This window comes from Helicoverpa armigera, chromosome 24 (genome assembly GCF_030705265.1).
Source record: "Helicoverpa armigera isolate CAAS_96S chromosome 24, ASM3070526v1, whole genome shotgun sequence".
NCBI lineage: Eukaryota > Metazoa > Arthropoda > Insecta > Lepidoptera > Noctuidae > Helicoverpa > Helicoverpa armigera.
This window is the reverse complement of record NC_087143.1, coordinates 3,599,256-3,627,089: the sequence shown is the minus strand read 5'-3', so window position 1 is coordinate 3,627,089 and position 27,834 is coordinate 3,599,256.

The following is a 27,834-nucleotide window of genomic DNA, read 5'->3' as shown; positions in this document are numbered from 1 at the left end:
TGGATCCATTCGAGTCCCTAAGGAAGAACCTTGTTGGTACTGTACTACGGTTGTGAGCAAAAAGGGCACAACTACAACTATTACTACTTATTCTAAACTGACTTCATGAATAAGAGGTACGATTTGACCGCTTGCTTATAGTTGAGTTCTTTGAGATTTTTAGTCTTTAAACGGATTAGATAGACTTATAAATGCAAGGTATTTATTTATGCATGTATCTCTTCAAATTTTCTTTTTTTCATTTATTTAAGCTAAACCGTTTGCAACTTCCATTGGTTTATTATTTACTAGCTTCCGCCAGCGGCTTCGCACGCGTGGTGTGTTGATAAAAAGTACCCTATGGGTTAATCCAGGGTATCACCTAACTACATATCAAATTTTAACCAAATCGATCTAACCGTTTTTGCGTGAAATAAAACAAACATACCATAAATACCCAAAAACTTTCACATTTAGGTATAATATAAGTAGGATGTACCTACTAGGCATGATTAGTGTTAGGTAAATACGTTTAAAAAAATCATGTCCTGTATAATCTAGTATTTTAATGTGTCTAGGTTATGGTAGAAAAATTATATGATACCTAATATCAAAATTGTAAAGATGATGCTTATGCCCTTTTCGCTAACGATCGTGAATACTACATAGATACTCGTATATTGCAAGGTAAGGTATACGTAAATTAATCAAGCCCTACACGATTAGATTAACCATCCGCCCTAGGGGAAGGTGTTTTATATACCTTTCTATATGTATAAGTTCGTTACCTTATTTAATTTAATTTTCTAGTCTTTTATCAGTGTTATGTACTGTTGATGTTTATAAGCCTTATATAAGATTTTTATATTTTAAGAGACAGTAAATACTTAAGTCGCAGATAATAAAATGGCTAATAGAAGTTTGGTTACATAATATAGTCACAGTTTAATTGTATGAGGGGAATGTTAATCATTCTTTCATAAAAATTGAGTAGATTTTAGCGTAGCTTTTCGGTTATTAAAGGCTCATGTATCAGTATAAACTTATATACTATTTTTATCTAAATGTGATAATTAATCTCACTAAGAAACGAGTAAAACTGCGTACAATAGCTTTTTCATAATAAGAGGGGATCAATATAATAACTACAGGTTAAGCATAGGCCTAAAAAGCCAAAGAACGAAAGAAAGACCTCTAGCTTTAAGACACTTTTCTTTGATCAGATCATTCGTATCGATAAACTAAAGTAAAACTTTTGTTGACTGAAATTCACAGTCGACATTTCAATTTGTAATTGAAAACCTAGAAGAAGGATTTACGTTTTAATTCGGAATTCTGTGACGTAATAAAACATTCCTTGGATAAATCTTTAGAGTTTTTCCCTGTTTCTAATTTATAGTATTAATCTAGTTTTTGAGATTCTATTCCGACTTTTAACACAAGTGACAGTTAAATTAATCTGCTGCACCGTAACTAAGTTATGAAACAATTAGGACGTAATTAATTTTCGTAATTTCAACAGAGGTTTTTAAATGTGTAAAAATATTTTACCCTTTTGACAACTACTAAAGATGTAAAAATGACAGCTGGGATCTATTCACATATTATATCCATGGTGCCAAGCGTTATTTAACCTGTTATCAATCGACATGGGCAGTTAGTACTTAGCCAAGGTCTAAGTCATGTAATTAAATAAGCAAGAATCCTAATTAAGCTTAAAGTCAGACTTGGACCCTTTTTAAAGTCGCCTCTAGAAAGGTTCTTCATGATCCCAAATAAAAAGCATCCTTTGCCTGAAAATTTAATTAAAATCAGGTCGTTATTGACCAATGACCATTTTGCCGTGATAAAGGCAAGTAAGTTCCTGAGTAATTATAAGTAAGGATATTCAAGAAAATATGTTACATCATAAATGCTTTTTTAGATAGGATAATTTGCCTCATTTATTCAAATTATGTAACTAAATCAGAAGCATGCATAAGTCCGCAAAAAGCGTAAGACACTTACCTACTTCCCTACCATTCAAAAATTCAGAAGGGATTAAAAAAAACTTAAATACCTACTAAACACATTCAAAGAAGACCATCCAATTCTTCAACCCAAACCATATTTCATTTACAATGACAACACACGAAAAAAAAGTCGTTCAAACCAAATGCTCACTCCTACTTTAATAGATTTTACACTTGAGGGGGTAATGGAAACCAATTTCGAAAGACCCCTGGCTAACTTAGCATCTGTCTTCTTTATTGGGATTTATCTTTGAACCAGTGAGGAGAATAGTTTCTTCTTACAGTGGCCGTGTTTAATAACGATCAGGAGGTCTTGTCAAGCAGTCCGGGAGTATAATGGACGAACTTGGACGAAACTTAGATCATCAATAACTGATGGGATAAAGTTTGAAGGAAATTTTTACTAATAATAGAGAGTAGGTGTGATGGCTTCATATTTCTTTTGTCTGATAATAGTTGAGGTTCAAATGGTTGAAGGAATTATTTAAATGTGGGTTCTTTTTACGCGTTAATGATTTACAGGCGTATTATTTCCTGTGTTACCCAATAGCCAAAAGCGTGCCATATATTGTGAATGTAATAAATAAAGACCCCTGTTTGTCCATCTGCACATATGTTAGCGATAAACTCAAAACCTGCAGCACGGATTTTCATGCTGTTTTCAAAAACATTGAAAGGATTTTCATGAGGAACGTTTTGGGTTCAATTTCTGTCCGTGCAAGCTGAGATGGCCATTGATAAAAACCAAAATTTTGTTTTGCTAATTTGGGTCACAAAGTAATCTGAAAAAAATATTTGAACAAGAACTGTTACCGAACACAAAACCATTTGTAAGGTCACACCCGAACAAATAATACTAAAATACGTAGAAACGATAACATTTGATCCCAAAGAACATTTTGGCCACTAACACCAAGAAGTGTGTCATTTTTCACATTTTATAGTCTGTGGAGAGCAGAAACTGTCAATATTAATATAGGGTTAGTGCATTATACGACTTGTTATGTCAGCACCAAGGAGAACAAAAGACTAGCGGAGACGTCATAACGGAAAATCTTCGAAGAAAGTAGCGCGCCAAAATGCGAGTATTCCGGGGACGAGAAACTTTACTGTGTCTGCCCATATAATGTAACTGTTCTCATTTAAGGAGATCAGCCAGCTGCGCAGGACATAATATTATAGTGCACAAGCATTTGCGCAGACACAGGTGCACTCCCTTTTCTTTCACTCTCATAACCCGATGGGACGGCAATCCGTCACGACCGGAAAGAGATCAGGCGCAGGACCGACATTTACGTGCTCTCCGATGCACGGGTGAATCAATCACCAACTTCCAGACTACGGGCTGCCTTGTGAAAGTTTAAGAAAAACCCACAATGCGATTTCGGCCCGACCCGGGAATCGAACCCGAGACCTCAAGCACAGCAGCCGCGCTTGCGACCTCTAAACCAACGAGGCAGTCAAACTCGCCCTTATTTGGAACCCGCATTTTTTTTGTACTGAAGATAGTTGACAGATGTCCCAAAGAATCCGAACTCTTCATTAGTTCACTCGTAACTGATTGCTTTAGTCATGCTCACCGTACATATTTGACGTCGCAGTAGGCGTCTGACCTACCTGCCTTGTAGCATCTCCGTTCATCCTTCCTTACTCCGTAGTAAGCCCATATACTGACCCATATACCGACCCATATAGCCGTTTGCTTAAGTGGGTACACAAACTAACTTGCTCTTAGTCTGTGGGCAGTTTGTAATATTCTGCCTAAATCAATTTGGTTTTAAGTTTCCTTTAGTAAATTGATTTTCGTGGTACGCACTTTAGTTTTAGTTTAGTCTAGTTTTGATTTCTGACATTTACGCGATTATTAGACATTTGAATAAACTACTTTTACAGATTTTATCGTAAAAGTTTTTAGTCTCGATTTGATAATAATTTGTATGATTCGGAGAAAGAGTATTATGAGACAGAAATATAGCCTCCTACAGATTTGATGGTATTGATATTATATTGAAGAAAGAGTATTATGTTATATTTGGTACAGCCTTCTCTCTTCCTGTATCATAAATAGAATACGACGTATTCTTTTTTCGTCGTAACTGAAACAAAAATTACTTTAAAAAAATTAATTTTATGCCGTAGTTTAGATAACGAGTGTATGTATATTTTCTTGAGTTTAACATCTAAAGAATCGGATCATTCAAAAAAGCATCAGACCGACTGAAGACTGAACTTCTTAAAAAAATTTTGCTAACCATTGGGTCAACTGCCAGCCGACTGTTTAAGCTGCAGTTTCAATGTGTACAAAAAGTAAAATACTACAGACAAACAGACCTATTGACCTCGATATATCACTGCATTTCCCGAACCCTTGTTACTTTATCTTCGAAAAGGACTACAAAAGGTCGTCCTGAATAATAAAGTAGAAAATAAAAGTTTTCGCCTTCACAACGTAGCTGAGAACTTGCGAATGAATATGTTATATCTTCTTCATGATTAGTATAGTTATCGGCACGAATCTTGAGCTCTGACCTCCACCTGCGCAGAAGTAATTTATTGGGTCCCTTTTGTGGTATGAAGTGAGGCGCGGGGGCGGGCTAAAGCAGTGATTGGCCCGCAGTGCATCGCGTCATAGCCGTCACTCGGGATTGGTTCTTTGCTAATAAATCACTTCTGCGCAGATGTAGGTTTGCGAGTGCTGCGAGTTTTCACCAGAGTCCCGAAGGAACAAGGCCTGCCGGGGCTGCGGGATTGTTCGAAAGAGATACCGCGGCCCTGGTACATAAAAGGCCTACGACGGAACACGACGGTTTTTAGTCAGTAAGAGTCTGACACTCCCTCACCGCTGCTAACCCACAGCGGGAGGGGTCATTTGATGATTTTTGACGTCGATAAAAAAGTCTTCATAAGGAACATAGGCTATATTTTAAGTATGAAGTAGTTACTTAAAATATAGCCTATGTTACCGAATAAAATGTTACTATAGTATAACTTATAGTACTTATAGTATAACTTCCCAAAAGTGAAAGAATCATTCTAAAATCTACTAAGTTACAGTCTATTTTTACATACTACTGAATTTAGTAATGTCATGAAAATGCCTCTGAATTACATAATAACGTTTTTCAGATTCTTATAAATAAATAATCATAAGCAGAGTTCTGTTCTATGTTTGTGTTTATATTGTGCCTCGTTTATTCTTATTTTTTCTTAGGTACAAACACTTAAAGTCTACATCGAATAAAATATTCATAACTGCTTAAGCTAGCTTTTAGTAACAAAAATCTGTAAAACTCAAAACTTTGTTATTACAAGCATTTTATTTCTAATGTGTAACAGAGTACCTGTACACTGCGAACTTTTAGTAGGCCGATATTTTGTTTGAACTCATAAATATGTATGAAGATGAATAGTAGTACGCGCATTACAAAGATCAGGTATTTAGCCGGAACAGTCCTACCGAAAACTTTGATTGGATTCAAGATTTTCTTTAAACAAAATTTTACCGAAAATCCAATTATTATCGGCCTACTGTTTAGTCTGTAGTGTGCTCTTAAAGAAAAATATTTAAATAAGAAACCTAGAAAATGGCAAGCTCTATTTTACAATTATTAGGTCATTAGAATTCACTTGAGAGCTCTTTAAGTAGCTCTTAAAAGAGCAGACCTACTTAAGACTAATTGACTTTCTAAGATCAATCACCGACACAAAAAATTTAGGACTAAAATTACCAAAAAAATTGAAACAAAAACTAAAGAGCAACATAATTAATTATCATGTACTTACAGGCTGGATAGAAGGTCAAAATCTAAACTGATATTAGTAGTAATAGTACCTAATAAAATAATAAAAGTACAAGTATAGTAATTTTATTATTTTATTAGGTACTAGATTGGTATCATCATCGGCAAGGATATTATTGAGCCCTGACCTTCACCTGCGCAGAAGGGATTTATTAGTTTATTGCCATAAGTGTACAGTGCGCAAAGCGATCCCCACTCTTCTGCCGAGAGCTCATTATCCGTGCCGATAAGTATATAAAGCTGAAGATTATTTTCAATTGTTTGAAGGCGCTAATCTCAGAAACCACTAGGTCGACTGCATTTTTTCAGTGTTAGACAGCACATAAATCGAGGAAGTCTAAAGGCAAATTTTAACCGGTTACGGGAGATAGTTCTTTCAGGATATGAGTAAAACCGCAGGGCACAACTAGTGATATCCTAAGATCAAAACTTGGATAACAAGAGACGATCACTTGAATGGCTGTTCGGAAAAGTTTTTTCATTAGCTACTTACTCCTCTTCGCGAAGTCAGGATATTGTATGATTCATAGTAATTGGTTTTTGTTGTAATCGTGGAGAACAAAATTACTAGCGAAGATGTCATAACGCAAAATCGCCTAAGAAACTAGCTCATCAAAATTCAGGTGTTCGGGGGACGAGGAACGTTACTAGCTTCGCCCTTAAATGCCTTCTATGGAACCGACCCACTTATTCAAAATAAAATCAGTGATCAGTCAAGACCAATTTAGTATTAATTTGACAAGGAATCCGAACGTCTCGTTAGTTCTAGTAACTGATCACGCCTACCGGACGTCCCTTGACCTACAAGAGGCCTGACCTACCTTCATTACGGCATCTCCACTGTCTTTCCTTCCTCCGTGGTGTTTGTAATAATCTATACGAATAAAGTCGTAAAAACCAATGACTAGGCTGTACTTACGACCTTATGAAAGTATGATAATCTGAGTATTTTATTCTCAGTTTGATGGAAGAACTTATATCGGCTTTTGCGGATGATTGTAATTATTTTGATTGACTTTTATTTATTGGGTAAGTACCTACTATAATAATTTGTTTTATGTTTGTTGTCTTTCAATCACAAGTGAATCTTTTTATGTACTTACAATGTTATTTTTACCCTTGATGTCTTTCACTATTGTAACTGATCTATGTCGTAGGGGATCTTTTATATGTTAATAAGAACTTCTGTAGTAGTTACACAGCAAAATTACAGATATAATTCACATTTGGTATACACATGCTGTCAATATTTTTAAAACAAATCTGTCATACTGGTTATAGGTGTATAAGGTGTACCTATATCTTGCAAGAATTATAACATTGTATTTAAGACAAGTATTAGTATTCAAGCTATCCTCACATTATAATATTTTCTGTTTCCTCCCATAAGATATGCGGAACTAGCGAATATTGTTACCATTTTTAACCGAGCACTTACGTTTATATTTGCTTTGGAGTGGTGCCATAAAAAACCTAACGTTTCACGAGTATGTAAATTGTCCTATGCATGTTAACAATACCACTCAACCATAGCCATGGAGAGAATAAAATCCAGAGATACCATAAGGCAGGTAGGTCAGGCGCCTTCTTCTAGGTCAACTACAAGACGAGTCTATCAAAACGATCTGTTTCTAGAAAGCTAACGAGGTGTTCCGGTACATTGAGACATGTGCCAAGATTCGTGTTGATAGGTGATCACATTTTTAAAAAAATATGGGCTGGTTCCAAAGAAGGCAATGAGACCGCGGCTAGTAACGTAACGCACTTTGGCGACGTTACTTTCTTAGGATATTTTCCATTACCTATGATATCTCCGGGTGTCATTTTGTTCTCCATGACTATGGTCTACAAAACAAAACAGTAATGGAATATCACGACTTAATTCCCGAAAGAGGTAAGTAGAGATGAACCTTCAATATACTCTGAATTTGTCGGTAATTGTATGTCTCATGGGACTGCTAGTTTGAGCTCGAATGAAAACAAATTCACAATTTTGGGTATTGGGTAGCTACTGAGAAATATAGGTTAATGTTTATTCGGTGAAATTAATATCGGTGATACTCAAAAGTAATAAAACGTAGTCAAATTATTATTTGGACTACCGCAAACCAAGTAGGTTCATTCTCAAAACAAGTAAAAGATTTTTTTTATGTAAAAGATGATTCCTTAGCTAAGCATTATTAAGTGCATGTTGTCAGGACATACAGTGGGTTGCCAAATTATTAGGGACAGTTACAAATACACGGTATTGGTAAAGTATTTGGTTAAAATTAATTATAAAAACACACTTTTTGACATAGTAAAAGCTTTAATATGATAACACAACTATTTAAGAATGATATAAAAAATATTTAAGAATAAAATAACAAAAATAAAAATTTATAAATAAATAAATGTACATGCAGAAAAATTAGTTAATATTTTGTGACGTTGCCTTTCGCCTCAATGACTGCTGCTATACGCCTGGGCATACTTTCTATGCAGTTTTTTGCACTTTCTTTTATTTTGGATTATGGTGCCACACATTAATAAGCTTTTCGATCAGTCTAACCTTGGTGATTATGTTCTCCTTGGCTATTTCAGCCTTGGTGATCTCCCATAGATTTTCTATGGGGTTCATGTCAGGTGAATTTCCAGGCCAAGGCAGTACTGGGATGTTGTGGTCTGCCAGGAACTTGGTTATGCTCCTGGCTTTATGGCATGGTGCTGAATCGTGCATAAACATGAATTCTTCACCGTCTGGAAACCATTCTTCAAGTGTGGGCAACAGGCGAGTTTGTAAAACTTGCTTGTACTGGTCTTGTTTCATGGTTCCCTGAACGATGTAGAGGCGCCCAACCCCTTTGGCACTTATGACAGACCACACCATTACCTTAACTGGGTGTTCTACCCTCTCAACAATGCAGTCAGGGTGGTATTTTTCACCTGGGCGTCGTCGCACAAAGCTGCTCTTGTCGGCTAAAATCTCAAAGGATGACTCATCTGAGAAACACACCTGAAAAAAAAATTTAAGTTGTTTATATTTTTTATTTATGCGTTCTTAATTTAGTCAACTATAAATATGGACCCTATCTGACCTTACTCCAGTCCTCGATTGTCTTATGCCGGTGCTCACGAGCCCAGGCTAGACGCTTCTTTTTCATGGCCTCTGTCAGCCTGGGTTTCTTAGCGGGACGATGTCCTGTCAGGCCTTCCTCTGCTAACCTACGCTGCACAGTTCTCTTGGATATCATTATTCCAGACTCCTGAACCATCTGGGTTAATAATCCAGCACTTTTTTTCCTGTTATCTAAACAGATATCGCGTATTTTCCGGTCAGTACGTGGAGTTGTGATGCGCTTTCGTCCGCAATGACCTTTTCTTTGAGGTGTTATTGGCTGATCCAGGTCCAAAGAAATTTTTATTTTGTTGACTGCTGACTTAGAAACACCAGCGATATCTGCTATCTGTCTTTGAGAGTGCTTGGTGTGTTGCAGAAGTGTTTTAATTTCGCTTTTCTTTTTTGGAGTCAAATCACAACCTCTACCCATGCTGAAAGGCAAAAAAAATATGAAAAAAATAAAAATATTGCAATATGTGCACGTAAAATGAAATTTCATGAATATTAAATAGTAATACTTACATTTAAAATAATTTTCAGGCACTAATACTGAAATATTTTTTGTTTAAAATTTTAAATTCGTCTTTCAGTAGCACACGTCTCCAGCAAACTGTAGCACTCACTTAATTTAAAAAATTGTAGAAAATAATCCAACCATCGAAATCTCAAAAACCACTTATAATATAAAGAGTAAAGAACAGGCAAACATAAATAAAACATTTTTGTAACACCTACACCACTCAAAACTGCAGTCAAGTGCATCCAACGTGAGAAATCGACAAAAAACGTAAGTGTCCCTAATAATTTGGCAACCCACTGTATATGAAGCGGTAGCGGTAAGGTTTCTTCTTTGAATTTACAATAATTCATCGTACGAACATCGCATACATTTCAAAGGAACCAATATAAAATTTTCGAAACCTCCAACCGAAATCCGCGAAAACAAAACATTTACAAAATATGAAATTACGCGCATGTTCGAGCGAAAATTACAACATTCTTATGAGAAATACCGATAATAAATTCTCTATAACCGGGCAAACTGTTCGGTTTTATCATGAGAGGGCGAAAGGCTCAAATATGTCGGCCTATCGACATTATAAGGCCGAAAGGGTTGTGCCAACCTAACCCACATTTGTTAACAAGAAAATACTATCACGGAGCCCTATCTCAATATACTTTTTAGGAACATCTGTTATAAGTAGCCCAAAGGCTTTATACAACACTTTCAACTTTGTATTACAAATTCTTGAAATTTCCCAAAATTCGTTGCTCAATTTTATTGGTAATTGTATCGACTTTGTACTAAGTTTCAAAGTTGTTTCAGTATTTTTTTAACTCCTTGTTCGAATTATGTAATTAGAGTTTTTTAGGAATAAAAATGAATAACGACTTTATGTTAGACTTGAATAAACTGAATCTGTCTATTGCTTTAGGTCGAATAATTCCTTCACTTCAGACTACCGATTCTTTTTTGTTTGTTTGGGCCCATAATCAGTACGGATATGTAAGATGATGCGCAAAGTATAACAATCAGGTGCCGGTCGAAGCAGGAGACCTTAATGTCCAATGGCACGGAAATATGACAGGAGCGGGGAAATATCAACTAAGTATAGTAACGACAATTTTATGTGCTTTTTGAAGTACTGAGGAGTCTGTGATATGAATAGAAAACTGCCACTGATAAAACAAGAATGACCACAAGACCACAACAAACGCTATTAATACAAATAAAATTGATCCCTGCGGTTTTAAAATTGAGGGTTTCAAGGACGCAAGTCCCTTGGCAGTGATTTAAATCGAAAGCATTTACTAAATGCAAATAACGGAGGTCCCCCCAACGATTTACGTAGGCAATTTGTGGCAGGTAACTACTTAAGACAATTCCACGGAACAATGCGATAGTAACAAAAGCAATAAATTAATTAAATTGAATTTCTAAAAACAATTACAAGTCAATTGAAACACGAAATTGTAATGTAAACACGAAATTGTAAACTCTGAATCGCGATTTCAGACAACAATAGGAGCTAAAGGTGAGGCCCAAAATTATGAGGTTTGTTGTTATTCCAAATTGTTTCCGATTTTGTGCTGAAAATTGCCCCTAACTTTAGAAAATCTGAGTAGAACGGAGATTAATGTTCCGAGTTTTGCTAACTAGCGGCACGGGTTGGGCGGAATTTTTTTGTCCAGTTGTAAAAGGTTAGGCCACTATGTTAAATGAAAGGCTGGGATCCGTAAAAACTGGTTGAGTGAACATTTTGTTTATAAAGCAAATTGAGGATTTAGTTCTTCTCCATAATCTACGACCTGTGTGGAATTTGGGCTTGATGAAAAATATACAGAGATATTTTTTGTGGAAGACAATTTGGGTCGTAGTTAAAAATGAAAACATCCTTTTGGATAAAGTTACGTTGTAAAATATTGTTAGTTGATAGCCTTAAATAAAAATACCGTGTTAATTATTATACTAGGTAGCTCCCTCGGGATGCAGGTGGAACCGCAGAGAGCACCCAGTTAACTTGTAAATATTAATAAAGTTCTTCAATATTAAAATTTACTTATACATATAAAGATATAACATAAGTAATCTTTTACATATTTCAATTCACTACTCTGGATCAATCCAATAATACCTACTAACTTTAACAATACCAAAGTGAAACAGAGTTATATAATTTTTTATTTAATTAATGTAGTCAAATATAGCTCAAAGCGAATTTTGACGTGGGTCCCTCAAATCGTGATTGGGTATAAAAATGTATATTTTTGTTCCTAACAGGTAGAGAGTTTAATTAAGCCTCTGTATGTCAGACTTTTGTAGGATTATGCATACAAATAAATTGGTTCTCATTCTATCATTCGTATTTTTATCAGTTGGATAAGCTTCAAGCAAACATTTGTTGGTCTGTGGATAGGTGATCGACCATCTTGTTATAGCTATTATGCCATAACGAGTTCCTCCGTATTTCGGAAAGCACTATTAAACTGTAGGCTGTCATTAGGACATCTTTGGCAGTTGTTACGGGTAGTCAGAAGCCAGAAAATCTGACATCTGGTCTTAACGGTGGGAAAGGGCTATAAAAGATGCTGATATGTCCTTATCAATATTATAATATTGAGATAAGATGGACTACCTAGTATTAATCTGTTTGGGATGTAGTTCCCTCAATGTGGAAGAATACGCAGGCGAAATCTAACCATATACTACCTCTACTTGTGAAAAGTCAGTTTAGTTCACTAGTTTCCAAAACAAAAACTTTCCTATTTATAGAACAAAAAACGAATATTCAATTACCGTTTCAACTTCACAAACAACAGTAGACTTGTCTAATACAATGTATAACACAGAATAATTTGCGTTTTGATTACACGATACAATTTAATTTAACCTCAATCAGAACAGACCAGGTCCAAAGGCCCTTATAGCGTTACAATAAGGTTGAAAATCGTTAAGCAAAATATTTTGAAGATGTAAAAATCTGTATTGATTGTCATTTAATGTCGATGTCGCGTGATCGAGTGAAGGTTATGTCAATTTGTACTCAGTTTGCACTTTGGTATATTCCTGGTATGGACAGTTGGATTAGATACTATAATATTACTGAATGCTTTTTGTTATTGTAGGTTCCGGCGTGTCATTTGAATGAACATCTTTGGCAGTCGTGATGGGTAATCTGGAGCCAGTAAGTGAGTAAGTCCAACCAGTCTTACCTAGGGGTATTGGGTTGGGTTGGGTAACAGGGTTAAGGAGGTCAGATAGGCCGTGGCTCCTTTTAAAACACTGGTACTCAGATGCATTCAGTTAGACTCCGATAGATTCGGATGCCGACCCCAACATAGTTGAGAAAAGACTAGGCAGACGATGATGAAGTTTAAGCACAGATTACTTAATAGTAACTACGGTTTCAATAGAAAATTATTTACTCATGTGAAAATTTAATTTGGCCAATGTTTTTTAAGAATTTCTTGAAAATCTTCATTGATATTATTCATGAGTTTCCAGCTATTTTATAAAACCAACACTGTTTATAACAATAAATAATACGTTTCTGTGTTTATGGGGTAAACGATTGCAATCTTTGGAAAACAATTTATTTAAACAAATCTGTTTGAAAATTATGCATAAAATTATTGTTAAACAAAACCGTTGTAGGTATATTTATTATTCGTCAAAAACGGAATTAACCATTTTCTTTAAGAAATAATTATGTTAGTCATTTTATTGCGTATATTGTGTATCAGTAGGTATTGTTTCGGGATACAGTTAAGAAAATTGAAAACTACACCATAAATTCAATCCATCAAATCAAAACCCACCGAAAACATATTATGAGCCATTTTATAAAAATGTTTACGACTCCTGTCGCCAAAGCTGTGACAGCAAAAGAATTTTTAATATAACCGTCGACTTTTAATATTTTTGGTGCTATGAAAATCTAGAACAAATGCTTAAGTAAGATTCTTTCGGGCAATTTCGTTCGTCGCTTTCAAATATTGGCTGAATGCACATTGTGGGGACTGGCTTCAATGGTTGAAATTCTAGATAAAAGGAGGTGGGAAAATGTATGAAAACCGGGGCCCGATTCTGGTAATTTTAGTTAAGAAACATTCGATTCACATTGACGACTGCGATCCAATCCCGACCCGACTACGATTGAAGCGTATGTGGCATTCCGCTATTTTTTCTTTGAAATAAACGTTTTTATCCTTTTCTGTCATTCAATAATGAATCATTTTGTCTGCAAAATGATTTACGGTTGCAATATGATTGTAGAGCAAACTACCATATAGACCAAAATCACTAAATTAGCAGACCAATCGCAAACCAATCGTTGGAATACGATTGGTCTTACATTAGTAGCAGAATGCCCGATATGGTTAAAACTGCTATTGCGAGTTTATTGCGATTCAATTTCTATACAATTTTGCCATTATTAACTTAGGAGAATCGGGCCCCTGGAGTAACTTAGGTACTACCTAGTAGGTGGATGTAGGTGACCGGTTTTGAAACTTCCCGATAGATTTGTCAGCATTCCGTAAGGACACATTCTATCGGAAAAATGTGGATTTTCAACGTAAGTATTTGTAAGTGGTCGTTTTGGAGAATACATGGATAAAGGATGGCGGTATTGCAGCGGGCTTATTTTGGAGATATTTTTAGTTTTAGCTCCTGTGTTTGTATTTTACCCTACAATAAAATTATGATACAAAGAAAATCTAGAGCTTGAAAAAGGATACAATTAGTATATTTTTATCTGGGAAGTAAATCCTTCAGGACGTGGGTAGAAGAACGGGATACAAGTAGTTTGTAATAAAATGACGCTAAATAGGACAATACCTTTCGTTTCGAAGAAGTAATTTATCACTACATAGTATAAAACAAAGTCGCTTTCTCTGTCCCTATATCCCTATGTATGCTTAAATCTGTAAAACTATGCAAAAGATTAAGATGCGGTTTCTTTTATATGTGGTTGAAGAGGAAGGTTTATATTATAAAAACATCCAGCGCCAAAGCGAAGCCGGGGCGGGTCGCCAGTTAAAAACAATGTAAGAATACAGAGAGTGGTATCTCATATCGTTCTTTTGCTAAGAAACCACCAAACAACAAATATCACTTTTCTATACACAACTTTTTTTTTAACGACGTCAAAAATCGTCAAATTACCCCTCCCGCTGTGGGTTAGCAGCGGTGAGGGAGTGCCAGACTCTTACTGACTAAAAACCGTCGTGTTCCGTCATAGGCCTTTTATGTACCAGGGCCGCGGTATCTCTTTCGAACAACCCGCAGTTCTATTCACAACTGCAGTTGATACCAAATCGTTTATCATTACCGCGACTACCCAAGGTTAATATAATTGTCATGTGTTGGATTAAAGCCTTAGACCAGCCTGTAATCAGTAGTTTAAACATTAATTAATTTAACTGGAAGGAATCCATTGATTGCTTGTTGACATAATGATTACGCTAAGTAGATTTGATTTGATTGTCATTATACCTATTGGTGATAGTTATTTATATATCTATTGTTGTATGTGTTTAATGTATTTGATTGTCACGCTATATTTAGGGTTGTTTGGCACGAGGTAGACTAGACACGTTTATGGAATGATCTAAATATGAAACTGTAGCAGCCTTTATATCGTCCCACTGCTGGGCACAGGCCTCTTCACAAATGGAGAAGGATTGATCTGGTACTTAAAAACTTATGTTGTATTCACATGCTAAAAAGAATGTTTCATTTAGCTCTTAATATCTCCTTTAGGTATATTCTCCTTGCTGTTTCACTCGTCTATAGGAAGCTACTTACCGACCCCATAAAATTTTATTCTAATGAAAAAAGCTACATTTCTGATAAGAACCTACTCCAAAATCCATTCAGTTGTGTTTGTGTGAGTGCAAGCCATCCATAGATCTGCCGTCCTTTTAACTTTAATACCTAATAGTTTACAGTGATATTTTACCATATTATTATTAGTTTTAAAACAGCATTAAATATTATCACAAATTAAATAACATCACCTTCATTTTACTCAATAAACACTTGTCCCTTTCAATTGCTTAGGAATAGTTTAATGCAATGTATATCACTTCTGCGAATACAATATTCCTATACACTACGAATAGAAAATAATAAAGTTCTACCTAGAAAACCTAAGAAGTTCTTCTAGGAAGCCTGACTGAACGGTTCGTAGAAAACTGCCATCTCTAAAAGCTTAGGTGTGAAGTAAATGCTGTATTATGACCCAGTAAACTTTAAGCAGACATGATGAGATATGAAGGAAAGTAAATTAAATAATATGTTTTGTTTATGTACAGTATTTTATTTTTAGTTCTGTATAAAGATAAGTAGTTTAAGTTTGTGTACATAGTGTGTACATATTTACTCATCATTAATAAAAGCTACAATTAAATAACATTGATACTTAACTGATTTTCTGAATTCACTGTGAAAGCACCTTTTCTGTTCAGTATTTCCTAAAATCTGTACTACTTTTTATCTGGGTACGCGAAGTTGTTAACAAGGAAGAAGCGGGAATCGGGTGAAACTGCTAGCTGTCATTATTTATACAAAAAATGTCATTAAGGACCTTTGTGCTCGAAGGACCATTGTTATCTAATTGAGGGCGAGTTGTATTATTAAACTATAATGATAACCAAACCATAACATGCCTTCTATGTGCCCCCATTGGTCAAATCGCCGATTTGGTAACTGATTTTCAGTTGTTTGGTATCGTTACAGTTAAATGGTGCAACCCACCGTAAGTTAGTAGTCCTGAACTCAGACTCATCTTAATTAGTATTATTTAAACCTCTCCTATGTATAATGTTGTTTGCTCTGCAAACATTGTTAAACGTGAAAAGTCAACGAAACATGTAGCACCTCGCTATTTTCATTTCAAACAACTGACACCCAAATATGAGAGTACGTAACTAGTTAACGTTGGTGTATGAATGAGACAAGGCATTGAAGATGGATTTATTGATTTCCAATAATAGTGTAATTTCAGATATGTATTTATTATATTGCCCGCTTTACAATCCAAGAGTTATTATTACCTAGTCAATATTTTTTTGGAGGCTTAAGTTTTTTTTTTTTACAATGATAAAATTCTACTACGATCCCCTGTCTCGGGTCGGTGGAGTGCTAAAGACTAACGTATGCCATATTGAAGTATCTTATACCTTCTTGTAACCACTACCAACACACACAGATTGTCCCAATTAGCCGAAATACCTAACTAATTTTATGAATTATACTTATTTAACTGATTTACATGGCTAGAGATACGGTGTCACTGTCTAGAGATCTTAAATACCTTGTACTATTAATACCCAAAGTTCTCAGTGTACCCATATGAACTCTTGACCCAATTGCTAACAACCTTCGCGACGGTTTCTCGTCTGACCACTCAGAACTATACAACACAAACTCAATTAGACGCCGCCATTATGACTAGGTCTTAAATCGAGACCAATTTGTTGAAGAATATAGTGTTTTAGACCTTTACATGAGACTATGGAATGCCTCGGGTGGTGATTGCTTGAGTTGTGTGTAATCCTGTAATAATGTATTTTTAAGATTTTGTAAGTCACTGCTTATATCAGGAAAGTAGCTTAGGTACATAAGCGTACCGATGCAGGTAAAACTAACACTCTCAGAATTTTTCAAATCGGCAATTAGTTTCTAAGATGCAGAAACGCTTTAGGTAGTAGAAACAAAGCCTTCAGCTTTATATCTAATATTTTATGTAAAAGTATTGATATATGATCAAGATGCTTTTTTATCACAGTATCAGTATCTGTGAGACGATTTCGACTTGTCTTACCTTTGGTGGATCTTAACGTATGGAGACGAAATAGGAGCAATTGGAATGTGTAGGCTATACACAGCAGTAGAACAATACATGGTAAGATAAAAACAAACCCTGCACCTTCGACCAGGACTTAATTGGAAGGCATTTAATTGGGTGCTACGTTATTAATTGGCTCTCTGCCCAGTTAAAAATAACAGCATAGAAAAATCCCAAAACGCTTTTAGGGATCGCATCTATCCCAATCGATCAGTCACGCGGTATGAAACTTGACAAATTGTACAATCAATTAAAGTCAGCCACTGAAACGTTACTTAAAGAAAAAACTTTAAAAGTAACTTGTACAAGAATTCGAGGTAATTAATCTTGAAAGGCTTATAAAAAGGCCTCGCAAAAAGTTAAAAAGAATGCAGGTTTATTTGTAGTTGTAATGTTATTCATATTACGTGTGTTTTTTCATACATCCACGTTAAAAGTACCCGTACACAACAGTCGGCCGGTAGTTAATCTGGCGATGGCTGGCAAAAAAATTAAATACTTTTCTTAGAAAATATTGATTCAAATCAAAGTTTTCAGTCGGTCTGATACCGGCTAAATATCTGATCTTTGTAATGTACGTACAACCGTTCATCCTCATACTGATTGAAGCGCTCAAACAAGCTATTGGTCAACTAAAAGTTTGCAGTGTGCTGGAAAGCTCTAAATCTTAAGAATTCAACATAATTAATCTTGAAAAGCTTATAAAAAGGCCTTCATCATCATCATCTCAGCCATAGGACGTCCACTGCTGAACATAGGCCTCCTCCTTAGATTTCTACAGATACCTGTTGGAGGCGACCTGCATCCAGCGTCTTCCGACAAAAAAAGGGCCCTGCAAAAAGTCCAGAAAATGCAGCTTTATTTATTTGTAGTTGTAATGTTATTCATACTTATTACGTGTGTTTTCTTCATGAATGCACATTCAGTGTATGTTTTGTTTCTCAAAGAACTTATAATGAGGCATAAGTTGTGCCTCGAGGCGAGGCGAACTGCGTTTAACACTGTTCCTTTCAGTCCTTTGACTGCTTAACATCCACCTGAAATCTTTAGTCACGACAAACGCAAAAAGACGTCATTGGTATTAAAAGTGATAAAATTTTGAAGTACATTCACATCAAAAATGATGGTGTATTATTTCTATATTAAAACTACAATGATAAAAACTTTTGTTTATACAATTAGACAATTAATGATTCAACAAAAATATGAGTCAGCAAGTTTAATGTTTTAAATGTTTTGCATCGTTTGGAAATATTAAAATTAAACCTATTTCATTTTCACTTACACACAAAAATAAAATATCAACATTCAAACATTCTAAACATTCACCAACAGATATTTCGCACCAAGAAATACCAAAATAAACTCATATTCCACATTGAACTTCCTCTCGATTTGATTTCCGCATTCGCCTCGCTTTCGCCTCGCTTTTGCCTCAAACCCACGGAGTAAAGTAGGAAACGGAGATGCCATAATGCAGGTAGGTCAGGCGCCTTCTTCTAGGTCAAATAGGTTGGGCATGACTAAAACGATCAGTTGCGAGTGAACTAACGAGTCATTCGGGTTCCTTGCGAGATCTATCAACGATTTTTGATGTAACAAAAAATGGTCGGGTCCAAAGAAGGCGTATAAGGGCGAAGACAGTAACGTTCCTCGTCTCCTGCACGCCCGCATTTCGGGACGCTACTTTCTTAAGAAATTATCCGTTATGTCACCTTTTTTATAGGAAATCATCAAAAGACCATTTCCTCTGCGGGTTAGCAGCGTGAGGGCGTGTCAGACTCTTACTTACTAAAAACCGTCGTGTTCCGTCGTGGGGCTTTTATGTACCAGGGCCGCGGTAACTCTTTTAATGGCACCTCCGCTAGTGATTTCGTTCTCCATGCTCAAGCCTCTCTTACTCGTCTCTGAGTTAGACACATGATTGACGTTCGGCCTGTGGTGTTATCGTCAAAGTTACTGGTATTGCATGCGGTTAACGCTTGAACGTTTGCAACGACGGTTTTCGGCACTGCATTCTGAGAATGAAGAAATTGTTGAAGGAAGTTTGGTTAAGTTTTGGGTGTTATTTTGATGGTTATTTTGCCAGGTAAGTACATCTTTTTTGTGAGAAATAATCAAATCCTGCTATGAGTGCAGTGTGTGAAACTCATACTGACTAAAATTCGCCATGTTCTTTCTTAAGCCCTTTATGTACTAGGGCCGCGGTAACTCTTTGGAACAATCCCGAAGCCCCAGCAGGCTTTGGTCCTCGTGTTTGTTGACTCTTCAAAAGGTATATGATACTTAAGATAAAGGTTTTATTTGCGCTTTTATCATTTATTACTTCACTGTCAATGTCATAAAATTTTGATCATATTTTAATTATAACCAACGACAAAAAATTGGTCACTAAAAACAATATTCAACAATCCGACACATGAAACAATGTTTCCGAAACACGATAGGTATAGTTCCAACTTTATTATTCCAAGTATTAAATTCGTACACTTTTGGACAATTTACACCTACCTCCGACAGTACATTACATAAATTATAGCCATAAATATAAAAGCATTTAGCATTTTACATTAATTCGAACGAACGAAATAAACGAACCATACATACTGGTAGCTACCTGAATGGGAAATTGTTTAAAATATTCGCGAGCAATTCAATGAATTTTGCAGTCATAAAGGTTTTTGGGACCGTCGACAACATAAGTCTACCGTTTTGACGCTTGACTTGCGTAAGCCTAATTTCAAGTTTCTGGGAAGCTGGCTCGAGACGAAATTGAAATTCGTACTTATATTTCTCTATTTATTAAATAGAAATTCTATGTTATTATATTCGAAAATATACGTTAAAGTCACACATCAGAGAGTTCATATTTTGCGTAAAAATGGTTGGTTTTTGAATAAGCCTTCACGATGTTTGAAACCACTTTTACGAAAATAAAGTTTAAATAAATACAATTTTCATTTTCATTTGAATATAAAAATAAACGGAAATATTACGTAAACCGTTGACATTAAATAAAATGCCGTCAACTTTTTTATAAAAATATCTGCTGATTTTTATTTACTCTGTCGCTGTCAGTTCACAATAAATAATTGTGTGAAAAAACTTTTGCTGTCACCTGTACTAACGAACAATATAAGTGCTGAATAAAACACATTGACATACATACACTCGACAATGGACAGTTAAATTCTTTGGTATGTGTATGTGAATATTTTACAAGGATTTTCTACGCTTATGGATTTTTATTTTTTTCTGAACGAGGTGATGTCAAAAATTGCTATGCAATAATTACGGTAAAATCCGATATAATTCAATGTCGTATAGTCGTCGAAGGAGTATAGATGGGTTTTCAAGAAACAACATGATTTTTTTCCTTTCCGTCTCTAAAACACATAATATGGGTATGTAGGTATCATTATATCATCTTGGTACAATCTATAGGTATAGGTAGGTAGGTCACACGTCAACACAGTTTACATACAAAGACGAGCTTAACCTAGAATTGGGTTCTCTAACAGCCAACCTTACGGTGACACTGATTCGACAGGGGTAGAGTACTTTTGTTACTTGTATTGCCTAGGAACGTAGAAAAAATAATTGACAAATAGTAACACATACATAGACGAAGTCATCATTTCCCGAGCCTTTTCCCTCCTATGTCCGAGTCAGCTTCGAGTGTAACCGTATGCGGCTGAGTAAAAGTATTTCACAAGTAGCGACTGCCTATCTGACCTCCTCAACCCAGTTACCGGGACACCCCTTGGTTAGGCTGGTGTCAGACATACTGGCTTCTGACTACCCGTAACGACTGCCAAGGATGTTCAATGACAGCCGGGACCTACAGTTTAATGTGCCATCCGAAACACAGTCATTGGTGTCCAAGATATACTTAGAAATTACATACAAACCTAGAAAAGTTGCATTGGTAACAGGCAATAATCGAGGTAGCAGGAGAAACCTAGTATAAAATATAGTGTATTTTTCCTGAGCTGCAAAGTCGGGTTATGTTATGGTTAGGTTGAAATTTAAATCTCAAGCCTCTACCAAGGATGAAAGGTAGTCATGAATATAAATAGCTTTTGCTATGGGACCAACTCTGAAATATTGAAATTACAGCCATATAAAACTTTGCCTGTTCTAGGCAGACAAGTTAATACGTAACTTCTATTTATATTGACATTGCCTTATTTTGTGTTTTTCAATACGAAATGAAGAAGAATACAATCTGTAAATAAGTAATGACTGCAAAAGTTGGGTATTTTTAATAGGTTTATCACTAGGTAACTGACTCATTACAGATATTTTTGTTTTAAGTATCAAAACTGTTTACACAGACTACATGATCAATTGTTATAGAATTTTATTGCTAAAATTCACATTTCTTACAAAACATAAGGTTAATGTCCTTGTTATTTCATTTGAAATGTATCCCACTTGCACCACACCTCTTTGACAGACTGTACCAACACAGGAATCTGTAACCCAAAAACCTTGTATCTTGAAAATAAACACAAACCTACTTCTTATGACATCCTTCTTAAAACAATTGCTCTTTCAAGCTTATTATACCTCTATACATACATATGAACCACGGGTAATTTGAACTTGATACCTCCTCTCAATCCTATAAAAAATCTCAAACAGGTAGGAAAGCCTGAAAAACCGGGTCTTTTTCCGTATCAGTGAAAACGAATTGACAATAAAGACGGCTTTACGATTCGCTTGTAGGTGCTACTAAGGTTCTAGAAGTCATTTTTATTTCACTTTACACCTGAGAACATATCGTGTCGATATGTTTGGGGAGAGTTTGACATAGTACATTGGAAATTCGTTTTTTATAGTTTCTGAACGTAGCTCCTAAATATCGTTAAATGAATGCGATAAAACCGACGTTCATTGGGTCTACTCCTATAATTTTTAAACTTTTTTTCATCTTAATAAGCTCGTTCTTAAACCACTATCTCAACTGATGGTAAGCAATTATAATCAAGCAAAGGTAAAACACGTTTGCCTAAAAATAACCTATTCACTCTTGATTTGAAGACTCCCATTATGTATCCTGTCATAACTTTTTTTTTTATATTGACATTATTTAAAACATACCTTTTACGAGATGATAAATCTAAGCAAAATAAAAAACAGCCGTATAAAGCCAGTTCTATACATATATAAACTTAATAAAGAGGGTATGGCTACTACTTTGCCTAAGAGGGTATGTTACCGCACTGTTTGAGTTATCCAGCCCTTACGTTACAAACCAAATCTGTTACTAAATTGGTTTGACCTACATACAAGAAGCTTTTCCATGTAACCGACCTTTTTAGATTAAATATCGTACAAAATTAAAATGTAATTTTTGACCTTGACATTTCACATATGACAAAAGGTCAAGGTCAAAAAAGAATGATCTTATTTGATATGAAAATGAATGGCATTCACCTCACATTTGTGTTCCTAATTATTTGAAGAAAAACAAGGAAAATACAGGTGTTATTTCCGTACGGTTTTCCGCCTTTTGTAATGAACTCAGCACTGACCTAATTGTATTAATTATCCTGGTAGGTAAAGGTCATTTCGTACATAGAAAAGTGGGACCATTGATAAATGTGGATTAGATTAAAGACCCAATTTTCATGAATAAAACACGTGGACGGTTCTTTTACCTTTCAATTAATTTGATATTTAGTAGTTTTTTATCAATGTTCAGTTATAAAAAAAAACATTAAACACAATATTCAAGCACATATGAGCCTATTATAATACCTACTAGGGAATAAAATGAGTATCATGATTTTACTCTTACCGTTTCAAACATCAACACAAGCTGCAGATTGCAATCACAAACTGGTCTACCCAAAAAAAAATTATCAAACTTGAAAACACTAAAAGACAGCGGCAGTACCTATCTACTTTAAAACAAGAAAGACTTACATGAAACAAGTTAAATGAGAAAACTTTGAAAGCGTAAAGTACACGTTAATACATTAACAAACATTTTGAAGCTCAATTACATCTGAAGGGTAAGCGTTATAAACTTCACTACAGTTGGAGGCAATTTGTTAGATAATTTTTAACCGAGTTACAAATTAGATGGTATCAAGTTGATGTGAATATGTGTTTAGTTGGTTGCCTTTTGGACTTGCGACTACTTAGAAGGAGGATTTTTAGTATATATATTTTTTTTAATTAACACTTTCCTAGTGAATAACTTTTCTATAGATTTGAAACTGGATCCAAAAATCTTCAGTTTTCAATAGTAAGGGATGCGCGTTTGCGCTTCACCAACCCAACTGGATCATTGTAAACTGTCCCATTCCTTGTTATTGTTGCGACACTCGAAATAAAAATTATTTTGAATCACCTCTCCTTTATGCCTAAGTACGTGAGTTCAAGTCTTTTTCTTTTATCGCAGGATTCTTTCTTGTGTGTGATTCTATGTTATTGGTATTCGCTATGGAATGATAATACTTAGTCTAGTTCTCCGTGTTTTGAAAGGCACGTTAAATTGATGTATCCCAGCTGTCATTTGAACATCTTTGGCAGTCGTTACAGGTAGTCAGATAGAAAATCTGTAATCAGTCTTATAAAGGGGCTTCGGGTGGCCCGGGTAACTACGATGTTGATGACGTCATATAGGCAACGGTTCCATGTACATAAAGAACTAGTACTCAGCTACATGCAGGCAGTTAGACATGAAGCCTACCTCAATTTGGGTAGGAAAAGGCTAGGCAGATGATGCATAGGTACTTGGTCTCATTTCAAGAATGATAATATACTAGCTTCTGCCCGCGACTTCGTTCGCGTGAAGTATATCCTGAATAAATTTTATTTCTTGTAATAAAAACTAACCTATGTTCTTTCTCAAGTTCCAAACTATATCTGTACCAAATTTCACATAAATCGGTTCAGTAGTTTAGGCGTGAACAAAAGACAAACAGACAGAGTTACTCTCGCATTTATAATATTAGTTTCGATATCGAGAATACTTACAAACCATGAATCAAGTTCAGTTCTTCAAGCTTTTTGTTGCTTATCAAATTTTAAACTTAAAATCAAATAAATACATGCTAAACCTACAAAAACCATCAGCAAAAAGCTTGTTCTAAACCTCCACCATTGTACCAGTCTGACCTTAGCACAAGCAAAGCTTTGTGTACACAAATATTATAGGCCACCTTCCTCAATGGGGCACTTTCCAACCAAAAATGACTTCTTTTGTCGTCAACAACAATACATGATTTATTGGGCAACGTCATCAGGTTGGCCTCAAAGGTTTCTAATATAGACTATGTATGATAGAACAGATTGGACTGCTGTTTGGTTCGCAATTTGTGATTGCAATTTAGTTTCTGTACCTAACTTTGTCATATCGTTAAGGAAGGAAAAATTTACACACATTTTGGACATAGATCAATTAAAAAATGACCTTGAATTTTTTTAGTTACATTAATTCAGTGTCTTCGCAGATTTATCATCTCTCGCTTTTTCTCTCTTCTTGAACATTTTATTTTTATAATTGATTGACGTATGTGTAAGTGCGAGTGACCTTGAAACTAGTATTAAAGAAGGTGAGCAATGTATAATGTTAGATGTTAAATAGTTTTATTTTATCTCAATATTTAAATATCTTTAAAGACTCAGAATTGTAATAAAGAACTTATCTTAGATAAACTGTTTTTATCCAATATATAGATCTTCAAATCAAATTCTTGGCAAAAAAGGACGAATATTTCTTTTAAGGTACAGGTTTTAGGCTCATCCTACTTATTTGAATTTGCGTATCCTGATGTAATTATAATTATGTTCGCAATTCGATAAATTTGCTTTAAAGGAAGGAAAAGATAATTTGGAAATTAATTTATTTTCAAATCTTTATTTAGGTACCTAAATTACGCGTCACGTGGTTCTAGAAATTACTAACTGGGTTTCGAGGAAAACAACTCGTAACAAAATAATATTTTTGGAATAAGTAAGTATTTCCTTATGAATTCCATTAAAATAACATTTATAAACGTAATGTATAATACATTTTTTTTTCGTTTCAACGAAACTTGACATCCTCCTATTTTATAAGACTGTTTCTTGTTAGCGAATTTTGTCATTATTCTAGGAAAGAAATGTACTTACATAATAACGAATGTACTTAGAATAAGATATACTTTGTAGCATACATTACAATGTTAAATATCGTGTGTCGCGTCTACACCTAATTACTCTTTGACAGTTACTAGCTACTGACTACTTAAAATGCTAAATAGTTGGCCTCAATATTTAATAATTTACAAGGTAAGAAAATTCTAGTAGACAGTCTCAATAATTTACAAGGCCTTAAGAAGTAAAATTAATATAATTATACACTGAAACATCTATAAAAGTAATTAAATTCTGTAGACGAACAATAAAATTAATTCTTGAAAAATATTTTTACTTGAATTTTCTATTAAAAGAGCAGCGCGACAGTCGTCCTATATCATCATCATCATCATCATCAACCTATCGCAGTCCACTGCTGGACATAGGCCTCTCCAAGTGCACGCCACTGAGATCGTCGTCCTATATAAAACACTGATACTCTGATGCTTTCGGTGAGAATGGAAGCCGACCCCAACATAGTTGAGATAAGGCTTAATACCTTGGTGAATGTGACCCAAACCAACACAGCCAAATATCGTCCAATAAAAATCATACATTTTATAACGTTTTAATAGATCAATCATTAACCTGAACAAGATCAACCATAATTTAAAAAAAACATACCTTTTCAAATCCACATCACCCACACATTCAGATCAAATCCTATTGTTCCCTTTGAACATTCGTTATAAAATACATTTTCATACGTAATCAACCCTGAAAGCCCAAGGTCAGACGTACTGGCTAATCCCCTATAGATTTACCCAATGTGTAAATTCATGCTGTATTAATTAATGCATAACTGGACCTTTTGACCTGATAACTTTAGATAATTAAAACAGATAAAATATTTTTGTGTAGACGGTCAATATTTTCAGATAAATTGATGTGAAGGTTAAGATATAGTTGCGTGGATGGTACCCCGTGACCACGGTCGGTGCCGGTCGAAACGTAATGTGTAGATAAAAGTAATAATAATTATTATAATAATCGTATTTAAGTCTCGATTGTTCATAAATGTAGGTATATAGGTATGTGTACAAATCGCGAATGTTTAAAAACCATCGTTATATCGAAACACCTCTGTAACTTATCGGACATTGTTATTACATTTTCCTAGTCTTTGTTAGTATACCTGTTCTATTAAAATTAGTATTTTGATAGTATTATTAATAACGGTCAAGTATTTTTGTATGCCACTATGCTCTACTTTCTTTGCAAAAAGGAAATAACTGCAAATTTTGTATCAAATCTATGTATTACACAATGCAGTATGTAAGTACGAATTTCGTATTGATATTGACATTTTTACCCGACCTAATTTGACCATCCAACAATCCTTCTAAAAGCAAAACCAAACTCAATCACGTCCTAACACATAAAACTTGTTCTATAAAAGATAAACGAAGGGAAGAAATTCAATTTGATATTTGTCGGCAAATGAGTCGAGTTCAAAGAGACGCAATCATGAACCGTTGCCGCTGAACGAAGTGCCATACACAGTTCTGATGAGTTCAAAGCTAAGTTTAATACTGAGTTTGTGAGGAAATATTAGTTGAGTGGTCTGTGCATTTCCCAATTATTTATATAAAAATAATACTATACATATATCAAACGTAACATTTGATTTATTTGTTTGGTAGCTGGCCTTCATCAAACTTAATATCGTGCTTCAGGACATGAGCCTTTTTTCAAGTAGAAAAATAATAAGCGTTAATTGCATACATGCTCAAGATGGATCAATTGACGATTTCAGACTTTTAGTCTAGGTATCCTCCATATGTTTTCCTTCAGCTTTACTAAGTCTTTGGTGTCCAAGATTTTACAATATATTTTTTGAGTAAGATTTAATAACATTAACATGTCAAGTAGAAGCTTAATATTACTTACAAAAGTTACTGTGGTACTTGCTTGATAAAAAAATCGTGTACGCTCTTACTGGAACTGCCTTCAGTATTGAAATTTCGTGAAACAACGCAATTTTAGTTCTAACACTATTTTCATCCCTTATTCGTCATCATATAACTTCTATTTCAGACTTCCTCGTTCAAAACTGTAATAAAACGTTCCATGTCACGCAACAAACGAACCAAAATAGAATCTCTTCGCACAAAATCTTTCAAAGCTCTTCCTTAATACGTCCTCACTTTGTTTATGTTTGTCTGTCCATCAATAAAAGGTTAGTATCTATCTTTACTCGTTTCGTCACTCGTTTTACGATATTTAATAGCTCTTAAAATTAAACGAACCAAACAGGATTCAAGTTGGATTGTCTTTTTATGGTTTTGTAATAAATTTAGGTTGAAGCGATTAAGTTGTAAAAAGTTTTCAACGGCCTTCGTAAGGCGGATCTCACACTGCTGCACTAATGAATGACGCTTTGACGCGCGGGCGTTCACATAAAATTAACTGGTAATGTCAATGAAACCATGCGAATGTGTTTATTGATTAAC